Raw genomic sequence first — 15,500 nt, 5'->3', positions numbered from 1 at the left:
GTTTTCCTTTTTTGCCCTCCCTTCTCATCCCTATAAACCATATTTTGAAGCCCTTCTCCAATTGCTTGATTTTCCTAAGAGTAATAAAAAGCCTAGACAATTTGGATGACATCTGTACCACCTCTTTTAGGGATTATAACCCAATTTTCCTCCAACAGTGAAGTTATGGGTCTTTTATGATCTGGTCTTAGGTCTCTTGAATGAGGCTGACATGAGGATGTAAGGCTTGATCCATAAGATTTTAGGAAAGGCTCTGAAAAGCAAGCTCTTTCTGAGGAGTGTTGATGTTTTTTGGAGGGGAGATTATTTTGCTAGTGTTCAGGTAAGAATTCAAATCTGCTTCTATTACCATTCATGACAGCTGAATGATGTGCTTCATTCAGATACTGTGCAATGATCACTTACTTTGCATTGCATATTACGACATGTGACCATATAACCTTTTATTTGAACGAAGCAATTTACATGGTGGAGCTGAAGATTAGGTTGTTACTGGTTCATTTTTAGTGAGCACTGACAATTTATAACACTCCATCCTGGTCAGACTCTCTCTTGAGGTATCCCAGGGTAAGTTAGCCAGACTGAGATTGACCCAAGAAGATGGGGCAACATTCTGAAGAAAATAGAAAACAGAAAATAGTGCTGTCATGTAGTGAAGAGGCCAGGGAGCATTTGTCTACCCTGCCCCTATCCACCCTGTTATTAGTTGATTCTGCTCATAACATAACAGTATATGTACCTTTTTTTTTGGAAACAGGGTCTTACTCTGTCGCCCAGGCTGGAGTGCAGTGATACGATCTCCACTCACTTCAACCTCCGCCTCCCGGACTCAGTCCTTCTACCTCAGCCTTTCTGGTAGCTGGGACTACAGACATGTGCCACCACACCTGGCTAATATTTGTATTTTTTGTAAATATGGGGTTTTGCCATGTTGCCCAGGCTGGTCTTGATCTCCTGGGCTCAAGCGACTCTCCCACCTTGGCCTCCCAAAGTGCTGTGGTTACAGGCATGAGCCGCTGCACCTGGCCTGAACAGTATATGTATGTCTATGAAGAATGATCAGATGATCAATAATAATGTATCAACTCCCAGTGTGATGCTAAATAGCACATGATGGGTGCACAGATGTTTGTGGTATTGAAGCAATGTGTTTATTTAATGTATTTTCCACTAGATTATGAGTTTTTTGGAGTCAAGGCCCACGTGTCCTTTGTTGTTGTGTCCCCACTCCCATCCCCAGTGCCCAGTATATAACGAGTATTGTTGAGCTCCCACAAAACAGTATCCATCTGTCAAGGATTGTTCAAATCCCTCCTTCCAACTTATTCTCCCTCCTCCCTTAGGATAAGCTCTTTTCTTTTATTCTAGTGTCTCAGTCCTGAGAGAAATTTTTTTTCAAGTAATTACCAATTCGTGTCATTGTATGCCCATTTGACTAGTCCCAGTGTGTATTAGTCTTCTAGGGCTGCCATAGCAAAATACCATAGATAAGGCGATTTAAACAACAGAAATTAATTCCTCATGATTCTGGAGGCTGAGAAGTCCAAGATCAAGGTGATGGCCAATTCAATTTCTGGTGAGGGTCCTTTTCTTGTCGTGTAGATGACTGCCTTCTTGCTGCACCCTCACATTTTACAGAGAGACAAAGAGAAACCCACAGAGGAGAGAGAGAGAGCACAAGGGAGCATGCAGGCTCCCCGATGTCTCTTCTGATAAAGACAGTAATTCAACTGGATCAGGGCTCCACCCTCATGACCTTGTTTAATGTTAATCACTTCCTTAGAGCCCCCCTCCCTCTCCAAATACAGCCCCACTGGGGGTTAGGGCTTCAGCATATGAACTTTGGAGGGATACAAACGATTAGTTTGTATCACAAAGTTCCTTGTTGCTCACAGTAACATCTACTGTTTCCTGATCAAGACAAAGGTGATGAAAAGTAAGCATGGTATTAGACTATTCATGTTAAAAAGCATAGTATCGTGTGTGAAGCATCTTAAATGAGTCAGGCAGGAGCACTTAATGAAAATCTATGGTCAATCGAACATAGGTTTGCCGTGCCCTTGTCTTTTCCTTCCATTATGTTTTTTTTTTTTTTTTAAATTACTCTTCCATGGGGATTCTTCTAAGCTTGTCAGTTACAGACAGGTGCTCTTGTTTTGGAGACAGAGCAGCAGTTGTAAAAAGAGGGGAAACTGGAAGGTCAGGATAAACTGGATTATGCCATGGCAATAAACATCTCCCAAATCCCAATGGCTCTATATAACAAATGTTTCTTTCTCCCCTACAGTACATGTCTAAGGGGTGTCAATGGGGTACCCTGTTAGTTGTAATTGTTCTTGGATCCAGACTGATGAAGGCTTCATTTTGACACATGTGTCACAAAGGAGAATATAGTAAATTGTATACTGGCTCCTAAAGTTTTCACTAGAAGTACCACATACCACTTTTGCTCATCCCTCATTGGCTAAAGCAAGTCACTTGGCCACATCCAACTTCAAAGAAGTAGGTGAAACAATCTTACTAAGAAGGAGGAAAGCTAAAGCTTTCCTTTGGCAAACAGCACTGATTATTACTATAATGGGGTAATAATGAGGCCTAGGTAAACACGGTAGGACTTGAGCAAAACTTGTGGAGCAAATGAGAAGTTTTATGTATTTGATGCTTGTTTAGAAAAATGCTGCTTCCAAAACAGCTCTACCATCCAGGATTTCTTGCCTAGCCAGTATTTCTGTGCCTAGAGTGAGATTCAGAGAACGAAACCTTTTTTACTGAGATCCTGAGAGTTGCCTTTCAAGTGTCCATACAGTATAAATAACAATAGCCTCAAAGAAACAATTAAAGGCTCTCCGGGTGGCTTATCTCAGATCCACTGAGAAATGAAAACCCCCAAACATGCCAGAACACTAAAAAAATGGCTGTGTCTGAGGGTGGTCTCCCTGTCATGATAAAACTTTCTCCTCATCCTTCCTGAAAGTGATACCAGCCTCGTGTTAGCAACAGTATCGCTGTCTGGAAAGGGGCTGGCTGAATCTAGTGGGATTACTTTGAGTTGCATAAACACAGATTGAATTAAGCATGGCGAGTTGATGATGGGGAGTGTAGAAAGAGTCAGGACCTTCCGTTGAGATAATAACTAGTTCATTATCTGCCCAGATAAAGGTCGTACAGGCTTTTAGCAACAGCATGGAAAGGAAACCAGATTGACCTTTCTGACGGCAACTCTCCGCTTCGGGGTTTTTTTTTTTTAAATAGACCTTAGAATACCAGTTAGTAAAGAAATCCGTGTTCCTCCTGACACCTTTCCTTTCCCTTTCCTGGCCTTCCCAAAACACAGGCCTTCATTTCCATTGGTTTTGAAATGGCTGTCTTTGTTTAAATTACTTATAATAGAACGTTCCTGGAAAACTCTCACATAAGCCCATGAGCAGATGTTAGTATCTTATATGCCTCCAATTTTATATGCTGTATCACACCTCTTCCTTGCTCCAAAATTTTGCATTTGCATCAAAAAAGGCAAACATCCTATCACTTAGTCAAAGGAAACTTCTGCTTCTTGGGCTATATCTTCCAATTTTCCTTAAAAGAGCTCATTATGAATCATTTGGAAGGAGCCAGCATACCATATTGTCTTTGTGTGAAACTTAGAAAGCAGTGTGGTGTGGGTGGAGATACATCCAACTATAAAGAGAAATTATAGTCACACGTGGCTTTCAAGACATTAAGGATATTTTGGAGTCCTAAATTAAGCAATGTCAAGTTAATTTTCCCAAGAGGTGGCAATTTTGGCTAAGTATCATAAAAGGGTTATCCCAAAGTTTTCAATGAGATTTCAAGTGAATGACCGTCCCTTGTTTATTTTTCATAATCATTTTAATATGCCAAGTATGTTCCATAATAGGTTGGCAAATTTATTTTCTTTCTGCTATCTTAGAAATCTTGTCAATAAAATGAAGACTAGTAATATGGATTTCTTCCATAGCTATCATTTTTCTTTGTAAGGGGAGTTAAGATGTGTACTTCAGTAAGAGGAATGGGCTGTGTTGAATGCCAGATCATAATGAGGCCTCCTGGTGCCAATAAATTACATTTGCTCTAGGTTGACTAGCCATGGAATGAGGTCATGTATCCTTGATCCAAATCATGAATGTGACAGCCTGCATCTACATACAGTATAACCCAATCATTGCTACGGTACTATACTTCATCACAGTCTGTGTCACCTTCAGGGCATGGGTTTGACAGAAGATGACAGTAGTGATGCATATCGTGCTCAATCCTTAGCCTCAAACAGCAAAAGGCCTTACATTTAGATTTCTTTTAAAAGAAGGCAATTTTATATCACCTACAGATAATTAACAGGCTCTGTGTGAAAAATGAAATTAGAAATATTGAACTTAGAAATAGAGGAAAAAATGAAATATTCCTTGAAATATATCCAGGTAGTGTAGAATAACCCATGACCATATTCTGTAAGATTTTCCTTTTCCTGGCTCACTACCCTATGTTTATATTTGCCCCAAATGCACTTTTAATCACAGATTTTTCTCCATGAGAAATAAGAACAAGTAATTTTTTTGAAATAAGATAATCTGTTTTGTAAGGCATAAGTGGTTGTTATATCCAGGAAAGATGTATTTCACAATGGTATTAGAATTATGTGTAGTTTCATACTTTTGGTAACAGGAGATTTTAGATAAATGTTCAGCTTCCCCTGGTTATTTATATAGCTCCCTGAAGTGTGCAGTGACATAGAATGAAGTGATAATGAATGATGGTAAATGTCATTGTGGTGTTATGTATATCTGTTCATATGAAATAGTGAGAAAAATCTTGTGCATATATGAAGCTCTTGAAATATGGATGAGTAATATTTGTGTACCTCAATTTCAATGATATTTATATACTTAAAGAATGTATTCCTTTATAATACATATTATATATTAAAATAATATATATGTATTCTACCATCATATCAAGAACATAGCTCAAAAATGTTTTCAAAGAAATTGGGATGGAAAACAAGCGTTGGTGGGTGCGGTGGCTCATGCCTGTAATCTCAGCACTTTGGGAGGCCAAGGCAGACAACTCGCTTGAACCCAGGAGTTCAAGACCAGTCTAGACAACATGGCAAAACCCCTTCTCTACTAAAAATTAAAAAAAAAAAAAATCAGCCGAGTATGGTGGCATGCGCCTGTAGTCCCAGCTAGTTAGGAGGCTGGGGTGGGGGAATCACCTGAGTCCAGGAAGTCAAGGCTGCAGTGAGTGATCTGTGATTGCATTACTGCACTCCAGCCTGGGCAATGGGAGTGAGATCCTGTCTTAAAAAGAAAGAGAGAGAGAGAGAGAGAGAGGGAGAGAGAGCGAGAGAGGGAGAGAGAAGTAGGGAGAGGGAGGGAGGGGGAGAGAGAGAGAGAGAGAGAGAGAGAGAGAGAGGTAGCAATTATGCTAAGTCTTAAAAGTTCCTTTTACCTGAATGCTTAGTGTGTCCTGGTAATTAACATCACTTTCCAATAATCTGAAAAAAAAGTCTAGTGCTTGTTGACTCAAACTTGAACAATGTTTGCATGCTGACTTATGTGTGAGTCAGAAGGTATCCATTATCTTTTTTTTTTTTTTTTTTTGAGACGGAGTTTTGCTCTTGTTACCCAGGCTGGAGTGCAATGGCGCCATCTCAGCTCACCGCAACCTCTGCCTCCTGGGTTCAGGCAATTCTCCTGCCTCAGCCTCCTGAGTAGCTGGGATTACAGGCACGTGCCACCATGCCCAGCTAATTTTTTGTATTTTTAGTAGAGACGGGGTTTCACCATGTTGACCAGGATGGTCTCGATCTCTTGACCTCGTGATCCACCCGCCTCGGTCTCCCAAAGTGCTGGGATTACAGGCGTGAGCCACCGCGCCCGGTGCATATCCATTATCTTAATCAAAGATTCACAATTTTTTTTCTGTAAAGATCCAGAGAGTAAATATTTTGAGCGTTGCAGATCATGAAGTCTCTGTCACAGCTCTTCAGCTTTATCACTGAGTGCGAAAGCAGCCACAGGCAATACGTAAATGATTGAGCACGGCTGTGTTCCAATAAAAGTTTATACAAAAACAGGTGGTGGGTCAATTTGGTTTGTGGGCTGACGTTTGTCAGCCTCTGATCTTAACTATGAAGCTTTTAAACTATAGCCTAATTGAAAAACTATTTCTACATGACACCTAGTTGAATATGTGACTACCTATGTATTTAGTGCTTGTATGTGCATGCATGCACACATACACACATATACACACAAGAATGAATGTTTATATGCCTTTTTGTGATCAGTTTGGAACCACTCCTCTACATGTAATTTTGTCTTACAGTCAATAAATATGTTCCATTTTCTAAATAAATACTCTGATTCTCTCTGGGACTGTGGCTACCTTATCCAACTACCTTATCCTACAAAGTTTATGTAGGCTTGTCACTGTTGTCATTTCTCCTCTCAGGTTCATTGCATCATGATCATATGGGTTCCTTAATTATTACTCTTTAGTACTGATGATGCTATTCACATGGACTTTTTTTTTTTAATGTGGGCTGTGCAAGTTGCTTTTGTTATGAGTCATTCTCTCTTGATGTCATTAGATGTTTTAAACTAGGCATTAATTGAAATGAAACCACAAGCTTGGTTAGATTGATTTTCAGTCTATTCAAAATACTTTTCTTTCTTCCCAGAAAAAAAAACTATAGTTATTTGCCCATAAATGGGAGAGAATCATGCTTTTCCAAAGGCGAAGACTGTTTGTTTTGAAAACTGGATTTATTGGGATGATAAATCTGGCTTGTACTATCTGCTCACCTGTTTGTCCTCGGGGGAGCTATCACTCTATTAATCCTTTTACACTGGAAATGTTGAAATGATAGACAGTTTCAAAAGTTGCACCCAAGGAAAAAGCAGATAAGCATAGAAAAAAACTCTTTTACTTTGGATATGCTTCGAACCAGCATCCTGGGGCATATAAGAGGAAGGCAATCAGACAGAGCTTCGGCCTTTTGTAACAAGGTCCTGCCTTGTATTTGGGAAGCTCTGTCTTATAGAGAATCAGGCTGAAGGTCTAAACTTCTAAACTCTCAGCTTTAACTTTTTTTCTTTTCTTTTCTTTTCTTTTTTTTCAAAGAAATAACTGATCTTTCCACATCTAAACTGCAGGTGCAGAAAAGCACACAAAATGACACTGTCCCATGGTCCAAGCTACTTCTTCTGGACATTTGATCTGCCAGGTCAGCTTTCCAGGAGGACTGGCCCAGACAGTATCAAGATGAGAAGTTTTTCCCTTACTGCTTTCTGTGCAGTTGGTTGCAGCATCTCTGCAAAACCACTGACATCTTCTTAACCTTAGTTTGCTTTTCTGTGAAATGAGTGAATCCCAGTACAAGGCAGCAGCAAGCAAAGGTGTAAAAATCACCTGAGGCAGGAAGGCCAGAAATGAATCCCAGTGGCTTGAGGTACAGTTGTGCATTCATAAATTCCATCAGCATGTTTGGTCATGAATGTTAGTGTGACATTTCAGTCATTTAAATCATTGACAGCCATGTACTTTTATGTGCAATTTACTTTTAAAAATTTGTGGGCTTTCCAGGTTTTTATTTCATAATGTTCCCCCCACCTTACCCCAGTGAAACAATTAGGTAATATGTTTTGGAGAATGCCTCTTCTTAGCTTGGGCCTATTTTCTTTACCTGGCAGTAGATTTAAGATGTTACTAGCAGTTTGCTCATTAGCAGTGACAAGGAAATGGCACCTGAGATGCTTTCCTGAGGGGTCTCCCTGCACTGGGACCTGGGAGGTGAGCCACTGGGTGGCTGAGACCCTGGGAGTTTTAGCATGAGGGCAAAGGAGAACAAGAATTTTCCTAGCCTATGATGTTTTCAAGTAGCCACTCTGAAAATGATGAATTGGATGAATTCATCTTAGGATAGGCAACACAGAGAGAAAGACAGACTTTTCCCCACTCCTCGCCCCCTTCCACAGAAGCAGAGGAAAGAAAGATGCGAGGCAGAGCAGCAAGGGTTGAAGAATGGAGGACAGAAAGGCAGAAGAGAAAATGGTGAGGCTGCAGTTCTCTGTTGCCCTTGGCAACACTGCATGGGGGTGGGGGTTGGCTGGCATCTTAGCACTGGGTCTGCCCTGCACTGCCCTGCCCTGGGAGGTCGTGGGATATCACATAGGGGTGGAGACCTCGCTGGGGACAGCTGAGCAGATGACAAGACTGCAGCAAGAACAAGCAAATGTTGTCTGCCAGGACACTGGCTCTGTCTGGCTCCTTCCCTGGGACACGATATAGCCCACATGTGGCTCCTCTAGATATTTTTTTTTCCCTAAGTGCATTGATCGATCAGAGTAAAAACTAGCCAAAAATAAGAATGGGGAATGAATCAATTCTATCCTCTGGACTCCTCTTTCCTCTGCCTTCCTGAGTCTCCATGGTATCAGATGGCCTGTTGCAAACATTTACTTCTGATTGAGTGCCCTGATTTCTTTAGTCTCTTATCTTCTCCCCTTCCCTCCCTCAGTTCCTTACCCCCTTTCCCCTCTGCCCTCATCTCCCCACAGCTTTGGTAAGAAAGAGCCAGCCTTGAATTCAAGCATAATTGCTCGGCAGGGGGGACTTCCTTGAAAAAACCTCAAATTTTTGGGCTGTAACAGTGGAAATCTGTTTGAACCCTTGAACTTCCTTTATTGTTGAAATGACCACCTACAGAAACATGCTGGGGGAAAGTAGCAGAAGCACAGTGGTCCCTTTTATGGGAAAAACAGTAGCTGGAATTATTTCACTTTTGCAAGAATTCTGTAATGAGGAGGCATTTCTGAAGGGAGAGTATGGCACAAACATTCCACAAGTTGGAGATGTCTGGGCTGTGATCAGGATATTGTAATAATCGATGTTTCTGAGCTCAGAAACAGAGTCTTCATTCTTTTTTGACCACAAGCATAAAAGCTGGTAACTCTAGCATTTCTGTCTACTTTTGTTGCCATTTGCATGGGCTCGCTCTGGGTACTGGAGATTTTCAGGCGCACAAGCAGCAATAGAAAGGGGACAAACGAGTATTTGCCTATTAGGAAGTAAAATTGGCATGCTATGATTGCTCTGTATTTTCCAACTAACAAACTGCATGGACTCTTTCCTCGGTTCACTCAGACACCAGGATATCTTCCATTTATGGATGCCCTGTTCACTCAGTGTGCCAGAGAGGGCTTATGCGTGGGTGGACATACACTGAGAAATCAGGGAAGTCGTTGCTTTTGGTCTCTCTCTCACCCTCATCCTCTCTCCACCCTACCCCACAATGTTTTCATCTTAAACCAAAAATCATAGTATGCCATTTTTCTGCTTAAGAAACACCTATAACCCTTATCTATAAAAGATAAAGTTCAAACTTTTTAGCAAGGCATAGATCTCAACCCAGCTCACTTTTCCCAACTCATCCCTTTACGCTTCCCTGCTTCCCCTGGACTCCAGCACATGTGATGTGCAGGTCTCTAGACCTGTCATGTTTATTTCACTCCATTACATGTGCCGTTGTTCCTGTTGCTTAAAATAACCTTTCTTCTCTTTTTCACTGCAAACAACTCCCACTCAGACTTCCAAGCAGAAGTGAAATATAACTTCCTCTGTGATGTCTTCCCTAACTTCATCTGCTCACTCCATCCACTTTGCTGCTAAAATGTTTTCATATTTACAGATATTTCTCTTAACAGTACTTACTGCATGGACTGTAATCAAATGTTGCATGCCTGTTACAGTCCGATGCAAGCCTGGTGAGGGCGGAGGGTGGGGCATATTGTATTCTATTTTGGATTCTTAGGGTCCAGCATAGTACCTGGCATCTAGTGAGTGTTTGGTAAATATGTCCTGAATGAGTGGTTGGGATCCATTGGGAAAATGTAGGAGTGTGTGTGTGTGTGTGTGTGTGAGAGAGAGAGAGAGAGAGAGAGTGTGTGTGTGTGTGTGAGAGAGAGAGACATAGAACAAACTAGGGAGTGCATTTGAGTTGGAAGGCAGTTATTGTGATTGGTGTAAATTGTTATCTGGTTACAAAAGAGTCATAGTTTTCTTTCAATGAACCTTGAAAAGGGGGGGTTTCTCTTCAAGAAATAGAAAGATAATTACATTCACCCTCTTTATCACCCTTCTGGACAAATGCTTCAATATTGTTATGTGATGACACAATGCTTCTGTATTTGTGGGTCTGTGTGAATGTAAGAAGACAGAATACGCACACACACACACAGAGTCTGAGTTTCAAAGACACAAAAACTAAGATTTTTTTTAAATTGAAGTATTACATACCAGGGTCAGCAAACTTTTTCTGTGAAGGACCAGATAGTAATAGTAAATATTTTAGGCTTTCTAGGACATTTAGTCTTTGTCACAACTACTAAGTCTGCCGTAGTAAAGAAAAATCAGCCATAGACAATATGTAATTTACAAGAACATATTTTCTTTAAAACGTTTTTAAAATTAACACACAAACTCTCTACATTTAAATAGTGAACATTCAGTAATGATTTTATCTTTTTTTTGAGATGGAGTTTCGCTCTTGTTACCCAGGCTGGAGTGCAATGGTGCGATCTTGGCTCACTGCAACCTCCGCCTCCTAGGTTCAGGCAATTCTCCTGCCTCAGCCTCCTGAGTAGCTGGGATTACAGGCACGCGCCACCATGCCCAGCTAATTTTTTGTATTTTTAGTAGAGACGGGGTTTCACCATGTTGACCAGGATGGTCTCGATCTCTTGACCTTGTGATCCACCCGCCTCGGCCTCCCAAAGTGCTGGGATTACAGGCATGAGCCACAAATGATTCTTTTCCCGCAACCTTTTGGAATTATATAAGCTGTGTCAGGGTAGATAGGTAGCACAGCAGGAACAAATGCACTAAGATTGGGGGATTGTATCAGAACCACTTTAGTTTCATGTCATCATGTCAACCACAAAACTTGTGATGAAACTCTGCCACCTGCCACAGGTAAAACAAAATGCAATATAAAATCCAAGTTTTTAGTAATAATATTACTAACTTATGGCCTTCAGGGTCCATTTTGTCAATTACAGTGATTAATCATTGGCTTATCTGAGAAAGAAATTTTTCCTGCATTACTTTTCCTTATTGGCATTGTGTTAATCAGACCAATCCTAATTGGGCATTAAAAACATGCTCATAGAAGTTACAGTGTGGTCAAGATATCTGTACATTGTGCAGAATGTTCTGTGAACAGGCTAGTGACTTACATTTGGATGAGGAATAAAAGACCACGGATTTTGTGTCAATGTCGTGCCTTTGGTTAATTTTGCTATTTTCTATTTTGTTAGTAATGGCCTCCATTTGCAGCCACATTTGTAGATGCCTCATTTTAAGCAACTCAGGTCAGGATTATGCTTGACACCTGAGAGCATGTTCATGAAAGAAATTCAAAAATTGCAAAGTCCTGGAAAAGCATAGGCTTCATTTTCATTATTTATCGTGAGGCTGCTCAAATCTCCTCTTAAGCATGAAGCCTGATATTTTCCCTGCAGAATATTTGGAAGGTTGCTGTCCTTGTCCATCAAGGACTGTTTTCAACAGGCCAAGAAGCAAGACATTAATGCAAAAAGAGAAGGTAAATAATGAGCTAGATTGCCAATGTATGTGTGAATCCCTTAATATTATGAGAGAGCAAGATGGTGCATTCAGAGGATTCATTCATTCTCTGAATGTTGGAGATGTTTTATTATTGCTCATTTAAAAATAGGCTAGAAGTATAGAGATAACCTCTTCATCATCCTGAAATGGGCTGGCCCCTCTGGGTAATTTCCCCCTACGTTCCTGGGAGAAATTTTACAACTACAGTTTCTTCAGCTGGGCCTACTTGGAGAATGTCCCCAGAGGTTTCAAATCTACTCTGTCAAAACAGGGTAGTTTCTTTCTCCTCACTCTTGGCTGCCTTCAATCCAGTGCCAAGGAGGCCAGAAATTCCCTCAACTTCTTCCAGGTTCAGACTAACTTTGTAGAAAAGATAAATCTCTATTATCTGAGGATTTGTGTGTCCTCAAATCTCTATGTGGCATCAGAGCCTATGATAAGTTTTTTTGCAAAGACCTTATCCAACGGTCCTTCTCAGTGCATTTTCACAAGGCTTCTCTTTGTGATGATGTTTATACAGCCCGTTTGATTTGGAAGTGAAGGAAAGAGAAGAAATGAAAAGACACTGAGGGCAAGACAGAGAGTCGAAGAATGAATAAGGAAAACGAAGAGAAGGAGGAAAAGAAAGAGCAACTCTAACAGCAAAGAGCAAGTATAGGAGAATATTGATGTCAGGCTGGAGACTGATAAATGTAAGTTTCACAGCTAAGGCTCTCAGAGCAGAGACCACTCCTTCCCTCTCTTGTATATGTATTTGTGGATAGGACCAAAAAGGAATGGGATTATTCTGCTATAAATATTCTTGTTGCAGTTTTATCTTTGTGTCTTTATGGTTTAATATATATCCTTTCCTTTTATTAAATGCACGTAAAATAAGCAAGCTTTACTGTAGACTTTCATAAACAGTTTTCCCTTTTTAGTATGGAGCCTGGAAATCTGAAAGACATGGTACTGCTTATGGGCAGATCATTTGTTTAAAATTTGTTTAAAAATGTCCTGCCATCAGCACCAGGAACATTTTTAAATTGGGTTCTGAGCCATTATCTTTGTTTTGCACTAAAATCTCAATTGAAACATTTTTCTTTTTCAAGTGGACCTTCTGAACCTGGACATAAACTTCCACCATCTAGTGTGTTTCTCAGAATAGGAACATTTAAAGAAAGCTTTTGGGTGACTGCTATTTCTCGATTGAAATGAGAGCAAAAATGTAAACAAAATGCACACATAGACAACATGATAAAAATAACTGTTGCCTTTAATGCTGTGGGAAGCCTGGGTGGTATTTGCCCTGAGTTGTGTGAATTTTTATAATGTTGCTTAAGCTCGGTCTGCTGCTTTAAGAACCATATATGTGCCCATGTGTGCATATATATGATAGAAAGAGAGAATATATCTAGATGTATAAAGAATAATGGCCTAGAAGTTCTAGAAAGTGAGAATCCACTAGTCATGGCCATGAATCACCCACCTCAAGGCTCTGCTGACAACCAACTGTAAGATATGTACCATGAAAAGTTAAACTTGTTTCCTGATATCACTTTAAAAGGTAAGGTATATGGTAACCTTTCTAGAAAGTCATAATTTTGAATTATTAAAGTACCTTGCTTATAAATACTTTTGGAATAAGTAATTCTGTCTTTCCTAATATTTCTAGATGTTGAGAGCAAATTCATGTTTACTGTATGTGTGTCCCTCATGGATTTTTTGATTTCTATTGTATTAGCCTTGACTTTCTTCAGCAAATCTGGTGGTTGAATGGTGGTTATAGATTTCTTTTAATTCTCTGTGCCATAGTATTCTACCTCGGTATGCAATCTGCTGATTCCTTCCCCTTTCTAAAATTTTTTTTTTTTTTTGAGACGGAGTCTTGCTCTGTCACCCAGGCTGGAGTGCAGTGGCACGATCTTGGCTCACTGCAACCTCTGCTTTCTGGGTTCAAGCGATTCTTCTGCCTCAGCCTCCCGAGTAGCTGGGATTACAGGCGCATGCCACTACAGCCTGGCTAATTTTTGTATTTTTAGTAGAGACGGACTTTCACCGTGTTGGCCAGGGTGGTCTTGAACTCCTGACCTTGTGATCCACCCACCTCGGCCTCCCAAAGTACTAAGATTACAGGCATGAGCCACCACATTCGGCCTATATTTTAATTTTTAAAATTATTATTAACCAGATAATAAATATTAACTGAGTACCGACTATGAACCTGACTCTGAGAAATGTTACAATGAGAAAGCTAATGAAAACAATTTAAGAAGCTAAAAAATAACTTGCCAAAGTAATACTTTATTTGCTAATGCTTTGTTCCTTCATCTGTTCACCCATTAACCTGACTTCCATCTTCTTATCCCCCATCTGCTCATCCATCCACCCATGCACTCATCCAAGTATCCATTCATTAATTTATTCACTCATCCATTTATCACACACTCATCCACCCATCCACTCCTCTATGAATCCACCCATCAATTCATTCTTCCATCCACCCACTTACTGAGCTATTAATGTACCCATCCACCCATCTATTCATCCACTCATCCATTCTTACACTCACCCATGTACTCATTCACCCATCCAGCAGTCCACCCATTCATAAGTCACCCATCCACCCTTCCATCCATTCACTTGTTCATTCATTCATCCGTCTGTCATTCACCAGAGAGATGCTGAAGGCCTTTGATAGTCTTGCACTTATCTTGGAGTATTAAATATAAAATTGGCAAAGTGGTTCCAGTCCTCTTAAAGCTCAAAATCCAAGCAAGGAGACAGACCACATAAAAATTATTTGTAAATATTTTGAACTTCCTGATAGAAAAGCAAGCTTCAACCTCATAATGGCCTAATCTCAGTAAATGTGTATTGGCATTCTTTAATAGTTATTATCTTTTTTTAAAAAAATGCTAATTTCTTCTTTGGCAACTGAATATTGTTTTCCTGCATTCGTCTAACTTCTTACTTACAGTTATAGCATTTTTATAATGATCTATAATGGTATATTTTTAAAATGAAAATAAGGAATATAGACACATGTGTTACATGGAGGGGACTACTAAAATGTAGGAATTCATTTGGGGGACAGATGAGAATTGTACTTGCCATCTTTTTTTTTTTTTCAGCAGCAGGAAACTAATGATTTGTTTTATTCTTGGGAAGGAGAGAGCAGGGGTGGTTTCTTAATTATGAAGTGCAATTGTTTAGATTTTTAAGTAGCATTATTCCTATTATGAGCTGCCCCAGGCAGCCACATCAAAGGCAGCTCTCGGGGGTTGTGTGTGTGTGTGTGTGTGTGCATGCACTCGTGAGCACGCATGTGTGCACATGCCAGCCTGGATTGTGGAGACAGACCTGGTCTCTCAGACCTGGATTTAATTTCATTGCTTGAAGGAGAAATAAGTTAGTGTGTTCTTTCTGGCTGAGAATCATTTTTTCCTGCCTTGTTTTCTAGCTATAAAGTCTGTATTTGCATTTTAATTAAGAAAGAAGACAACTGTTAGAAATGAAATTTGGATGAAAGCTGTGAATATTTACCATTTGAAAGAGTAGTGTTAACATAAGTCTACCTGTTGAAAACCATGGTTTTAAACTTTTATACTGTGGCTGATTTTTTCTTTTTTTTGTATTTTATTTTTAATTAATGTTTTCATTTTCAAAAAATGAGATATAACTGACATACAGTAATGTGAACGAATCTTAAGTGTATGGCTTGATAAATTTTTATGTGTGTACACATCCATGTGACTACCAATCAGATAAAGATATAGGACATTTCCAGTGATTCAGAAAGTTCCTTCATGCACCTTTTTCAGTCAATACTCATACCTCACTTTCTACAACAGTAACTACTATTCTGACCT

General features: G+C 39.9%; 1 protein-coding gene across 2 annotated transcripts in view; it reads left to right on the top strand.

Annotated features, from left to right (window-relative positions):
* The window catches only part of NHS (NHS actin remodeling regulator), a 354,034-nt gene that overhangs the window by 31,939 nt on the left and 306,595 nt on the right, over nt 1–15,500 (top strand). The window lies entirely within an intron of this gene.

Source organism: Aotus nancymaae, unplaced genomic scaffold (genome assembly GCF_030222135.1).
Source record: "Aotus nancymaae isolate 86718 unplaced genomic scaffold, 86718_ANA_hifiasm-v0.15.2.pri h1tg000058l, whole genome shotgun sequence".
NCBI classification, from domain to species: domain Eukaryota; kingdom Metazoa; phylum Chordata; class Mammalia; order Primates; family Aotidae; genus Aotus; species Aotus nancymaae.
The sequence above is the reverse complement of the archived record's forward strand: the minus strand, read 5'-3'. Positions and strand labels throughout refer to the sequence as shown.